Source organism: Balaenoptera borealis, assembly GCF_965194805.1.
Source record: "Balaenoptera borealis genome assembly, chromosome: 10".
Classification (NCBI taxonomy): Eukaryota; Metazoa; Chordata; class Mammalia; order Artiodactyla; family Balaenopteridae; genus Balaenoptera; species Balaenoptera borealis.
In genome coordinates, this window is record NC_138874.1 from 38,820,898 (window position 1) to 38,835,520 (window position 14,623).

The window sequence follows — 14,623 nt, forward strand, 5'->3', positions numbered from 1 at the left end:
CAGCTCCCAAGAAAGCGAGTTGAAAAATGGAGCTCAGGGGCACTGCAATTCACAAACCTGCAGAGTTAGAAATGATAACTCTCGTCCACAAATATATGGAGGGAAGGCTACGAAGAGGATTTGAAAGCAAGGCAGAATTGCAGGAAACCGATTTCAGGAGGTAGATTCGAATCGCCTTTAAAGCACAGGAAAAGCGGCAAAACCTCGACAATGATGCCCTTGGCCAAAAAGGGCGTATGCGTTTTTTCCTGAATATATTCAGGAAAAAACGCATACGCCCTTTTTGGCCAACCAAGCAACCTGGAAAGGCAAATCAGCGCTACAAAGAAGTCTCGCTTCCCATCGGTCAAAAGGGCCATGCTGAATAAAGTGTCAAAACCAGAAATGCAGGACAGGCCATGGAGAAATGGGAGCCTTGCTACGCTGATGGGCGGGCTGTAAATTGCCAACAGCCACTCTGGAGAAGTGTACGGTGTGTCCTGAAACATCTAAAAAACTCAGCTTAGAGAGCATAGGGCACTTCCACTCATGGGCGTATAAATTGGGAAAACTAAAAATCAGCAAGACACAGGCACCCCAAAGTTTAGGGCTGCTCTGTTGACAAGAACCTCCACTTCGTTACACCTTAAACATCCCAGGAAAGAGAAGAATGGATAAAGAAGTTGTGGTCCTTATGTACAATGGAATATCACTCAGCCATGAAATCAACGTCATAAGGCTAGGAGCAGCATGATGAGTGGATTTAGGTACGACGATTCTAAGTGAAATAAGTCACACAGAAAAAGACACTTATCATAAGATATCACTTACAGAGGGAATGTAAAAACCGCTACCCTTGAACTGAATTACAAAACAGAACAGAGTCGCACGTTTAGAAAACACACTATGGCTGCTTAACGGGAAAGGTGAGGTGGGGTGATGCATAAAACAAGGGTTTCAAATTAGCTCAGATACCGTTCCATAAACCCAATATGTAATAGACCAGACCTACTCCTTGCTCAGTGAACTGGACTCAACGCCCCCTATTCACCGCCCAAGAATATATCTGACTAGTAAGAATCTTAAAACCTATGTATTGATATCTCTCTGTAAGTGAGTCAAGTGGGTGTAAAGCGGCATAAACACAGCAGTGCAAAGCAGCTAAACCCTATTATAAAAATCAATTACTTTTAAAAACCCGTGAAACAAAGACAGTGAAAGAGAGAGAAATTCTTACAAAATTCGTTCAGGGGCTGCGATGCCACCTGGATTGACCATATCTAGACCCACAGCTGATTGAGACATAAGGGTGGACACTCTTGGGGCTGAGAGGTTTGGTGAGGTTGGGTGAGCTAACGCAGACCCTTTAAAGTAATACGGCGTGGTACCCATCCCATGGGTCCCAAATCTCCAGGTTCAAGGGCATCTTCCTACGTCGAAAACATGCACGAGAAACCCAGAAGATGGTACACCGTGTGACTGGGAAAGGTTTCTAAAACGCACCTCATTTCTCATCTCCTTGTGCTCCGGTTCGCCATTCCAGCCGCTTTACTAGCAATCTCCCTCCTTGGAGAATCAGCACCTTTAACCTCCTGTTCCGTACACGTTGCAATTTGTCCTGAGGATGAACGGGAAGAGGGGGAACCAATGAGAGACTAGCTCTAGGTGTTGGGACAGGCAGAGGTCACTCTATTTTCCCATCAGGAAGCAGAATTAACCACAGGCTCAGCCTGCCGCCCGGAGCCAGAATAGGGCCTGAAGCAATCCTGCGCTTTTGCGGCCAGCTCCCAAGAAAGCGAGTTGAAAAATGGAGCTCAGGGGCACTGCAATTCACAAACCTGCAGAGTTAGAAATGATAACTCTCGTCCACAAATATATGGAGGGAAGGCAACGAAGAGGATTTGAAAGCAAGGCAGAATTGCAGGAAACCGATTTCAGGAGGTAGATTCGAATCGCCTTTAAAGCACAGGAAAAGCGGCAAAACCTCGACAATGATGCCCTTGGCCAAAAAGGGCGTATGCGTTTTTTCCTGAATATATTCAGGAAAAAACGCATACGCCCTTTTTGGCCAACCAAGCAACCTGGAAAGGCAAATCAGCGCTACAAAGAAGTCTCGCTTCCCATCGGTCAAAAGGGCCATGCTGAATAAAGTGTCAAAACCAGAAATGCAGGACAGGCCATGGAGAAATGGGAGCCTTGCTACGCTGATGGGCGGGCTGTAAATTGCCAACAGCTACTCTGGAGAAGTGTACGGTGTGTCCTGAAACATCTAAAAAACTCAGCTTAGAGAGCATAGGGCACTTCCACTCATGGGCGTATAAATTGGGAAAACTAAAAATCAGCAAGACACAGGCACCCCAAAGTTTAGGGCTGCTCTGTTGACAAGAACCTCCACTTCGTTACACCTTAAACATCCCAGGAAAGAGAAGAATGGATAAAGAAGTTGTGGTCCTTATGTACAATGGAATATCACTCAGCCATGAAATCAACGTCATAAGGCTAGGAGCAGCATGATGAGTGGATTTAGGTACGACGATTCTAAGTGAAATAAGTCACACAGAAAAAGACACTTATCATAAGATATCACTTACAGAGGGAATGTAAAAACCGCTACCCTTGAACTGAATTACAAAACAGAACAGAGTCGCACGTTTAGAAAACACACTATGGCTGCTTAACGGGAAAGGTGAGGTGGGGTGATGCATAAAACAAGGGTTTCAAATTAGCTCAGATACCGTTCCATAAACCCAATATGTAATAGACCAGACCTACTCCTTGCTCAGTGAACTGGACTCAACGCCCCCTATTCACCGCCCAAGAATATATCTGACTAGTAAGAATCTTAAAACCTATGTATTGATATCTCTCTGTAAGTGAGTCAAGTGGGTGTAAAGCGGCATAAACACAGCAGTGCAAAGCAGCTAAACCCTATTATAAAAATCAATTACTTTTAAAAACCCGTGAAACAAAGACAGTGAAAGAGAGAGAAATTCTTACAAAATTCGTTCAGGGGCTGCGATGCCACCTGGATTGACCATATCTAGACCCACAGCTGATTGAGACATAAGGGAGGACACTCTTGGGGCTGAGAGGTTTGGTGAGGTTGGGTGAGCTAATGCAGACCCTGTAAAGTAATACGGCGTGGTACCCATCCCATGGGTCCCAAATCTCCAGGTTCAAGGGCATCGTCCTACGTCGAAAACATGCACGAGAAACCCAGAAGATGGTACACCGTGTGACCGGGAAAGGTTTCTAAAACGCACCTCATTTCTCATCTCCTTGTGCTCCGGTTCGCCATTCCAGCTGCTTTACTAGCAATCTCCCTCCTTGGAGAATCAGCACCTTTAACCTCCTGTTCCGAACACGTTGCAATTTGTCCTGAGGATGAACGGGAAGAGGGGGAACCAATGAGAGACTAGCTCTAGGTGTTGGGACAGGCAGAGGTCACTCTATTTTCCCATCAGGAAGCAGAATTAACCACAGGCTCAGCCTGCCGCCCGGAGCCAGAATAGGGCCTGAAGCAATCCTGCGCTTTTGCGGCCAGCTCCCAAGAAAGCGAGTTGAAAAATGGAGCTCAGGGGCACTGCAATTCACAAACCTGCAGAGTTAGAAATGATAACTCTCGTCCACAAATATATGGAGGGAAGGCAACGAAGAGGATTTGAAAGCAAGGCAGAATTGCAGGAAACCGATTTCAGGAGGTAGATTCGAATCGCCTTTAAAGCACAGGAAAAGCGGCAAAACCTCGACAATGATGCCCTTGGCCAAAAAGGGCGTATGCGTTTTTTCCTGAATATATTCAGGAAAAAACGCATACGCCCTTTTTGGCCAACCAAGCAACCTGGAAAGGCAAATCAGCGCTACAAAGAAGTCTCGCTTCCCATCGGTCAAAAGGGCCATGCTGAATAAAGTGTCAAAACCAGAAATGCAGGACAGCCCATGGAGAAATGGGAGCCTTGCTACGCTGATGGGCGGGCTGTAAATTGCCAACAGCCACTCTGGAGAAGTGTACGGTGTGTCCTGAAACATCTAAAAAACTCAGCTTAGAGAGCATAGGGCACTTCCACTCATGGGCGTATAAATTGGGAAAACTAAAAATCAGCAAGACACAGGCACCCCAAAGTTTAGGGCTGCTCTGTTGACAAGAACCTCCACTTCGTTACACCTGAAACATCCCAGGAAAGAGAAGAATGGATAAAGAAGTTGTGGTCCTTATGTACAATGGAATATCACTCAGCCATGAAATCAACGTCATAAGGCTAGGAGCAGCATGATGAGTGGATTTAGGTACGACGATTCTAAGTGAAATAAGTCACACAGAAAAAGACACTTATCATAAGATATCACTTACAGAGGGAATGTAAAAACCGCTACCCTTGAACTGAATTACAAAACAGAACAGAGTCGCACGTTTAGAAAACACACTATGGCTGCTTAACGGGAAAGGTGAGGTGGGGTGATGCATAAAACAAGGGTTTCAAATTAGCTCAGATACCGTTCCATAAACCCAATATGTAATAGACCAGACCTACTCCTTGCTCAGTGAACTGGACTCAACGCCCCCTATTCACCGCCCAAGAATATATCTGACTAGTAAGAATCTTAAAACCTATGTATTGATATCTCTCTGTAAGTGAGTCAAGTGGGTGTAAAGCAGCATAAACACAGCAGTGCAAAGCAGCTAAACCCTATTATAAAAATCAATTACTTTTAAAAACCCGTGAAACAAAGACAGTGAAAGAGAGAGAAATTCTTACAAAATTCGTTCAGGGGCTGCGATGCCACCTGGATTGACCATATCTAGACCCACAGCTGATTGAGACATAAGGGAGGACACTCTTGGGGCTGAGAGGTTTGGTGAGGTTGGGTGAGCTAACGCAGACCCTGTAAAGTGATATGGCGTGGTACCCATCCCATGGGTCCCAAATCTCCAGGTTCAAGGGCATCGTCCTACGTCGAAAACATGCACGAGAAACCCAGAAGATGGTACACCGTGTGACCGGGAAAGGTTTCTAAAACGCACCTCATTTCTCATCTCCTTGTGCTCCGGTTCGCCATTCCAGCCGCTTTACTAGCAATCTCCCTCCTTGGAGAATCAGCACCTTTAACCTCCTGTTCCGAACACGTTGCAATTTGTCCTGAGGATGAACGGGAAGAGGGGGAACCAATGAGAGACTAGCTCTAGGTGTTGGGACAGGCAGAGGTCACTCTATTTTCCCATCAGGAAGCAGAATTAACCACAGGCTCAGCCTGCCGCCCGGAGCCAGAATAGGGCCTGAAGCAATCCTGCGCTTTTGCGGCCAGCTCCCAAGAAAGCGAGTTGAAAAATGGAGCTCAGGGGCACTGCAATTCACAAACCTGCAGAGTTAGAAATGATAACTCTCGTCCACAAATATATGGAGGGAAGGCTACGAAGAGGATTTGAAAGCAAGGCAGAATTGCAGGAAACCGATTTCAGGAGGTAGATTCGAATCGCCTTTAAAGCACAGGAAAAGCGGCAAAACCTCGACAATGATGCCCTTGGCCAAAAAGGGCGTATGCGTTTTTTCCTGAATATATTCAGGAAAAAACGCATACGCCCTTTTTGGCCAACCAAGCAACCTGGAAAGGCAAATCAGCGCTACAAAGAAGTCTCGCTTCCCATCGGTCAAAAGGGCCATGCTGAATAAAGTGTCAAAACCAGAAATGCAGGACAGGCCATGGAGAAATGGGAGCCTTGCTACGCTGATGGGCGGGCTGTAAATTGCCAACAGCCACTCTGGAGAAGTGTACGGTGTGTCCTGAAACATCTAAAAAACTCAGCTTAGAGAGCATAGGGCACTTCCACTCATGGGCGTATAAATTGGGAAAACTAAAAATCAGCAAGACACAGGCACCCCAAAGTTTAGGGCTGCTCTGTTGACAAGAACCTCCACTTCGTTACACCTTAAACATCCCAGGAAAGAGAAGAATGGATAAAGAAGTTGTGGTCCTTATGTACAATGGAATATCACTCAGCCATGAAATCAACGTCATAAGGCTAGGAGCAGCATGATGAGTGGATTTAGGTACGACGATTCTAAGTGAAATAAGTCACACAGAAAAAGACACTTATCATAAGATATCACTTACAGAGGGAATGTAAAAACCGCTACCCTTGAACTGAATTACAAAACAGAACAGAGTCGCACGTTTAGAAAACACACTATGGCTGCTTAACGGGAAAGGTGAGGTGGGGTGATGCATAAAACAAGGGTTTCAAATTAGCTCAGATACCGTTCCATAAACCCAATATGTAATAGACCAGACCTACTCCTTGCTCAGTGAACTGGACTCAACGCCCCCTATTCACCGCCCAAGAATATATCTGACTAGTAAGAATCTTAAAACCTATGTATTGATATCTCTCTGTAAGTGAGTCAAGTGGGTGTAAAGCGGCATAAACACAGCAGTGCAAAGCAGCTAAACCCTGTTATAAAAATCAATTACTTTTAAAAACCCGTGAAACAAAGACAGTGAAAGAGAGAGAAATTCTTACAAAATTCGTTCAGGGGCTGCGATGCCACCTGGATTGACCATATCTAGACCCACAGCTGATTGAGACATAAGGGTGGACACTCTTGGGGCTGAGAGGTTTGGTGAGGTTGGGTGAGCTAACGCAGACCCTTTAAAGTAATACGGCGTGGTACCCATCCCATGGGTCCCAAATCTCCAGGTTCAAGGGCATCTTCCTACGTCGAAAACATGCACGAGCAACCCAGAAGATGGTACACCGTGTGACCGGGAAAGGTTTCTAAAACGCACCTCATTTCTCATCTCCTTGTGCTCCGGTTCGCCATTCCAGCCGCTTTACTAGCAATCTCCCTCCTTGGAGAATCAGCACCTTTAACCTCCTGTTCCGTACACGTTGCAATTTGTCCTGAGGATGAACGGGAAGAGGGGGAACCAATGAGAGACTAGCTCTAGGTGTTGGGACAGGCAGAGGTCACTCTATTTTCCCATCAGGAAGCAGAATTAACCACAGGCTCAGCCTGCCGCCCGGAGCCAGAATAGGGCCTGAAGCAATCCTGCACTTTTGCGGCCAGCTCCCAAGAAAGCGAGTTGAAAAATGGAGCTCAGGGGCACTGCAATTCACAAACCTGCAGAGTTAGAAATGATAACTCTCGTCCACAAATATATGGAGGGAAGGCAACGAAGAGGATTTGAAAGCAAGGCAGAATTGCAGGAAACCGATTTCAGGAGGTAGATTCGAATCGCCTTTAAAGCACAGGAAAAGCGGCAAAACCTCGACAATGATGCCCTTGGCCAAAAAGGGCGTATGCGTTTTTTCCTGAATATATTCAGGAAAAAACGCATACGCCCTTTTTGGCCAACCAAGCAACCTGGAAAGGCAAATCAGCGCTACAAAGAAGTCTCGCTTCCCATCGGTCAAAAGGGCCATGCTGAATAAAGTGTCAAAACCAGAAATGCAGGACAGCCCATGGAGAAATGGGAGCCTTGCTACGCTGATGGGCGGGCTGTAAATTGCCAACAGCCACTCTGGAGAAGTGTACGGTGTGTCCTGAAACATCTAAAAAACTCAGCTTAGAGAGCATAGGGCACTTCCACTCATGGGCGTATAAATTGGGAAAACTAAAAATCAGCAAGACACAGGCACCCCAAAGTTTAGGGCTGCTCTGTTGACAAGAACCTCCACTTCGTTACACCTGAAACATCCCAGGAAAGAGAAGAATGGATAAAGAAGTTGTGGTCCTTATGTACAATGGAATATCACTCAGCCATGAAATCAACGTCATAAGGCTAGGAGCAGCATGATGAGTGGATTTAGGTACGACGATTCTAAGTGAAATAAGTCACACAGAAAAAGACACTTATCATAAGATATCACTTACAGAGGGAATGTAAAAACCGCTACCCTTGAACTGAATTACAAAACAGAACAGAGTCGCACGTTTAGAAAACACACTATGGCTGCTTAACGGGAAAGGTGAGGTGGGGTGATGCATAAAACAAGGGTTTCAAATTAGCTCAGATACCGTTCCATAAACCCAATATGTAATAGACCAGACCTACTCCTTGCTCAGTGAACTGGACTCAACGCCCCCTATTCACCGCCCAAGAATATATCTGACTAGTAAGAATCTTAAAACCTATGTATTGATATCTCTCTGTAAGTGAGTCAAGTGGGTGTAAAGCGGCATAAACACAGCAGTGCAAAGCAGCTAAACCCTATTATAAAAATCAATTACTTTTAAAAACCCGTGAAACAAAGACAGTGAAAGAGAAAGAAATTCTTACAAAATTCGTTCAGGGGCTGCGATGCCACCTGGATTGACCATATCTAGACCCACAGCTGATTGAGACATAAGGGAGGACACTCTTGGGGCTGAGAGGTTTGGTGAGGTTGGGTGAGCTAACGCAGACCCTGTAAAGTAATACGGCGTGGTACCCATCCCATGGGTCCCAAATCTCCAGGTTCAAGGGCATCGTCCTACGTCGAAAACATGCACGAGAAACCCAGAAGATGGTACACCGTGTGACCGGGAAAGGTTTCTAAAACGCACCTCATTTCTCATCTCCTTGTGCTCCGGTTTGCCATTCCAGCCGCTTTACTAGCAATCTCCCTCCTTGGAGAATCAGCACCTTTAACCTCCTGTTCCGAACACGTTGCAATTTGTCCTGAGGATGAACGGGAAGAGGGGGAACCAATGAGAGACTAGCTCTAGGTATTGGGACAGGCAGAGGTCACTCTATTTTCCCATCAGGAAGCAGAATTAACCACAGGCTCAGCCTGCCGCCCGGAGCCAGAATAGGGCCTGAAGCAATCCTGCGCTTTTGCGGCCAGCTCCCAAGAAAGCGAGTTGAAAAATGGAGCTCAGGGGCACTGCAATTCACAAACCTGCAGAGGTAGAAATGATAACTCTCGTCCACAAATATATGGAGGGAAGGCAACGAAGAGGATTTGAAAGTAAGGCAGAATTGCAGGAAACCGATTTCAGGAGGTAGATTCGAATCGCCTTTAAAGCACAGGAAAAGCGGCAAAACCTCGACAATGATGCCCTTGGCCAAAAAGGGCGTATGCGTTTTTTCCTGAATATATTCAGGAAAAAACGCATACGCCCTTTTTGGCCAACCAAGCAACCTGGAAAGGCAAATCAGCGCTACAAAGAAGTCTCGCTTCCCATCGGTCAAAAGGGCCATGCTGAATAAAGTGTCAAAACCAGAAATGCAGGACAGGCCATGGAGAAATGGGAGCCTTGCTACGCTGATGGGCGGGCTGTAAATTGCCAACAGCCACTCTGGAGAAGTGTACGGTGTGTCCTGAAACATCTAAAAAACTCAGCTTAGAGAGCATAGGGCACTTCCACTCATGGGCGTATAAATTGGGAAAACTAAAAATCAGCAAGACACAGGCACCCCAAAGTTTAGGGCTGCTCTGTTGACAAGAACCTCCACTTCGTTACACCTGAAACATCCCAGGAAAGAGAAGAATGGATAAAGAAGTTGTGGTCCTTATGTACAATGGAATATCACTCAGCCATGAAATCAACGTCATAAGGCTAGGAGCAGCATGATGAGTGGATTTAGGTACGACGATTCTAAGTGAAATAAGTCACACAGAAAAAGACACTTATCATAAGATATCACTTACAGAGGGAATGTAAAAACCGCTACCCTTGAACTGAATTACAAAACAGAACAGAGTCGCACGTTTAGAAAACACACTATGGCTGCTTAACGGGAAAGGTGAGGTGGGGTGATGCATAAAACAAGGGTTTCAAATTAGCTCAGATACCGTTCCATAAACCCAATATGTAATAGACCAGACCTACTCCTTGCTCAGTGAACTGGACTCAACGCCCCCTATTCACCGCCCAAGAATATATCTGACTAGTAAGAATCTTAAAACCTATGTATTGATATCTCTCTGTAAGTGAGTCAAGTGGGTGTAAAGCGGCATAAACACAGCAGTGCAAAGCAGCTAAACCCTATTATAAAAATCAATTACTTTTAAAAACCCGTGAAACAAAGACAGTGAAAGAGAGAGAAATTCTTACAAAATTCGTTCAGGGGCTGCGATGCCACCTGGATTGACCATATCTAGACCCACAGCTGATTGAGACATAAGGGAGGACACTCTTGGGGCTGAGAGGTTTGGTGAGGTTGGGTGAGCTAACGCAGACCCTGTAAAGTAATACGGCGTGGTACCCATCCCATGGGTCCCAAATCTCCAGGTTCAAGGGCATCGTCCTACGTCGAAAACATGCACGAGAAACCCAGAAGATGGTACACCGTGTGACCGGGAAAGGTTTCTAAAACGCACCTCATTTCTCATCTCCTTGTGCTCCGGTTCGCCATTCCAGCCGCTTTACTAGCAATCTCCCTCCTTGGAGAATCAGCACCTTTAACCTCCTGTTCCGAACACGTTGCAATTTGTCCTGAGGATGAACGGGAAGAGGGGGAACCAATGAGAGACTAGCTCTAGGTGTTGGGACAGGCACAGGTCACTCTATTTTCCCATCAGGAAGCAGAATTAACCACAGGCTCAGCCTGCCGCCCGGAGCCAGAATAGGGCCTGAAGCAATCCTGCGCTTTTGCGGCCAGCTCCCAAGAAAGCGAGTTGAAAAATGGAGCTCAGGGGCACTGCAATTCACAAACCTGCAGAGTTAGAAATGATAACTCTCGTCCACAAATATATGGAGGGAAGGCAACGAAGAGGATTTGAAAGCAAGGCAGAATTGCAGGAAACCGATTTCAGGAGGTAGATTCGAATCGCCTTTAAAGCACAGGAAAAGCGGCAAAACCTCGACAATGATGCCCTTGGCCAAAAAGGGCGTATGCGTTTTTTCCTGAATATATTCAGGAAAAAACGCATACGCCCTTTTTGGCCAACCAAGCAACCTGGAAAGGCAAATCAGCGCTACAAAGAAGTCTCGCTTCCCATCGGTCAAAAGGGCCATGCTGAATAAAGTGTCAAAACCAGAAATGCAGGACAGGCCATGGAGAAATGGGAGCCTTGCTACGCTGATGGGCGGGCTGTAAATTGCCAACAGCCACTCTGGAGAAGTGTACGGTGTGTCCTGAAACATCTAAAAAACTCAGCTTAGAGAGCATAGGGCACTTCCACTCATGGGCGTATAAATTGGGAAAACTAAAAATCAGCAAGACACAGGCACCCCAAAGTTTAGGGCTGCTCTGTTGACAAGAACCTCCACTTCGTTACACCTGAAACATCCCAGGAAAGAGAAGAATGGATAAAGAAGTTGTGGTCCTTATGTACAATGGAATATCACTCAGCCATGAAATCAACGTCATAAGGCTAGGAGCAGCATGATGAGTGGATTTAGGTACGACGATTCTAAGTGAAATAAGTCACACAGAAAAAGACACTTATCATAAGATATCACTTACAGAGGGAATGTAAAAACCGCTACCCTTGAACTGAATTACAAAACAGAACAGAGTCGCACGTTTAGAAAACACACTATGGCTGCTTAACGGGAAAGGTGAGGTGGGGTGATGCATAAAACAAGGGTTTCAAATTAGCTCAGATACCGTTCCATAAACCCAATATGTAATAGACCAGACCTACTCCTTGCTCAGTGAACTGGACTCAACGCCCCCTATTCACCGCCCAAGAATATATCTGACTAGTAAGAATCTTAAAACCTATGTATTGATATCTCTCTGTAAGTGAGTCAAGTGGGTGTAAAGCGGCATAAACACAGCAGTGCAAAGCAGCTAAACCCTATTATAAAAATCAATTACTTTTAAAAACCCGTGAAACAAAGACAGTGAAAGAGAGAGAAATTCTTACAAAATTCGTTCAGGGGCTGCGATGCCACCTGGATTGACCATATCTAGACCCACAGCTGATTGAGACATAAGGGAGGACACTCTTGGGGCTGAGAGGTTTGGTGAGGTTGGGTGAGCTAACGCAGACCCTGTAAAGTAATACGGCGTGGTACCCATCCCATGGGTCCCAAATCTCCAGGTTCAAGGGCATCGTCCTACGTCGAAAACATGCACGAGAAACCCAGAAGATGGTACACCGTGTGACCGGGAAAGGTTTCTAAAACGCACCTCATTTCTCATCTCCTTGTGCTCCGGTTTGCCATTCCAGCCGCTTTACTAGCAATCTCCCTCCTTGGAGAATCAGCACCTTTAACCTCCTGTTCCGAACACGTTGCAATTTGTCCTGAGGATGAACGGGAAGAGGGGGAACCAATGAGAGACTAGCTCTAGGTATTGGGACAGGCACAGGTCACTCTATTTTCCCATCAGGAAGCAGAATTAACCACAGGCTCAGCCTGCCGCCCGGAGCCAGAATAGGGCCTGAAGCAATCCTGCGCTTTTGCGGCCAGCTCCCAAGAAAGCGAGTTGAAAAATGGAGCTCAGGGGCACTGCAATTCACAAACCTGCAGAGGTAGAAATGATAACTCTCGTCCACAAATATATGGAGGGAAGGCAACGAAGAGGATTTGAAAGTAAGGCAGAATTGCAGGAAACCGATTTCAGGAGGTAGATTCGAATCGCCTTTAAAGCACAGGAAAAGCGGCAAAACCTCGACAATGATGCCCTTGGCCAAAAAGGGCGTATGCGTTTTTTCCTGAATATATTCAGGAAAAAACGCATACGCCCTTTTTGGCCAACCAAGCAACCTGGAAAGGCAAATCAGCGCTACAAAGAAGTCTCGCTTCCCATCGGTCAAAAGGGCCATGCTGAATAAAGTGTCAAAACCAGAAATGCAGGACAGGCCATGGAGAAATGGGAGCCTTGCTACGCTGATGGGCGGGCTGTAAATTGCCAACAGCCACTCTGGAGAAGTGTACGGTGTGTCCTGAAACATCTAAAAAACTCAGCTTAGAGAGCATAGGGCACTTCCACTCATGGGCGTATAAATTGGGAAAACTAAAAATCAGCAAGACACAGGCACCCCAAAGTTTAGGGCTGCTCTGTTGACAAGAACCTCCACTTCGTTACACCTGAAACATCCCAGGAAAGAGAAGAATGGATAAAGAAGTTGTGGTCCTTATGTACAATGGAATATCACTCAGCCATGAAATCAACGTCATAAGGCTAGGAGCAGCATGATGAGTGGATTTAGGTACGACGATTCTAAGTGAAATAAGTCACACAGAAAAAGACACTTATCATAAGATATCACTTACAGAGGGAATGTAAAAACCGCTACCCTTGAACTGAATTACAAAACAGAACAGAGTCGCACGTTTAGAAAACACACTATGGCTGCTTAACGGGAAAGGTGAGGTGGGGTGATGCATAAAACAAGGGTTTCAAATTAGCTCAGATACCGTTCCATAAACCCAATATGTAATAGACCAGACCTACTCCTTGCTCAGTGAACTGGACTCAACGCCCCCTATTCACCGCCCAAGAATATATCTGACTAGTAAGAATCTTAAAACCTATGTATTGATATCTCTCTGTAAGTGAGTCAAGTGGGTGTAAAGCGGCATAAACACAGCAGTGCAAAGCAGCTAAACCCTATTATAAAAATCAATTACTTTTAAAAACCCGTGAAACAAAGACAGTGAAAGAGAGAGAAATTCTTACAAAATTCGTTCAGGGGCTGCGATGCCACCTGGATTGACCATATCTAGACCCACAGCTGATTGAGACATAAGGGAGGACACTCTTGGGGCTGAGAGGTTTGGTGAGGTTGGGTGAGCTAACGCAGACCCTGTAAAGTAATACGGCGTGGTACCCATCCCATGGGTCCCAAATCTCCAGGTTCAAGGGCATCGTCCTACGTCGAAAACATGCACGAGAAACCCAGAAGATGGTACACCGTGTGACCGGGAAAGGTTTCTAAAACGCACCTCATTTCTCATCTCCTTGTGCTCCGGTTCGCCATTCCAGCCGCTTTACTAGCAATCTCCCTCCTTGGAGAATCAGCACCTTTAACCTCCTGTTCCGAACACGTTGCAATTTGTCCTGAGGATGAACGGGAAGAGGGGGAACCAATGAGAGACTAGCTCTAGGTGTTGGGACAGGCACAGGTCACTCTATTTTCCCATCAGGAAGCAGAATTAACCACAGGCTCAGCCTGCCGCCCGGAGCCAGAATAGGGCCTGAAGCAATCCTGCGCTTTTGCGGCCAGCTCCCAAGAAAGCGAGTTGAAAAATGGAGCTCAGGGGCACTGCAATTCACAAACCTGCAGAGTTAGAAATGATAACTCTCGTCCACAAATATATGGAGGGAAGGCAACGAAGAGGATTTGAAAGCAAGGCAGAATTGCAGGAAACCGATTTCAGGAGGTAGATTCGAATCGCCTTTAAAGCACAGGAAAAGCGGCAAAACCTCGACAATGATGCCCTTGGCCAAAAAGGGCGTATGCGTTTTTTCCTGAATATATTCAGGAAAAAACGCATACGCCCTTTTTGGCCAACCAAGCAACCTGGAAAGGCAAATCAGCGCTACAAAGAAGTCTCGCTTCCCATCGGTCAAAAGGGCCATGCTGAATAAAGTGTCAAAACCAGAAATGCAGGACAGGCCATGGAGAAATGGGAGCCTTGCTACGCTGATGGGCGGGCTGTAAATTGCCAACAGCCACTCTGGAGAAGTGTACGGTGTGTCCTGAAACATCTAAAAAACTCAGCTTAGAGAGCATAGGGCACTTCCACTCATGGGCGTATAAATT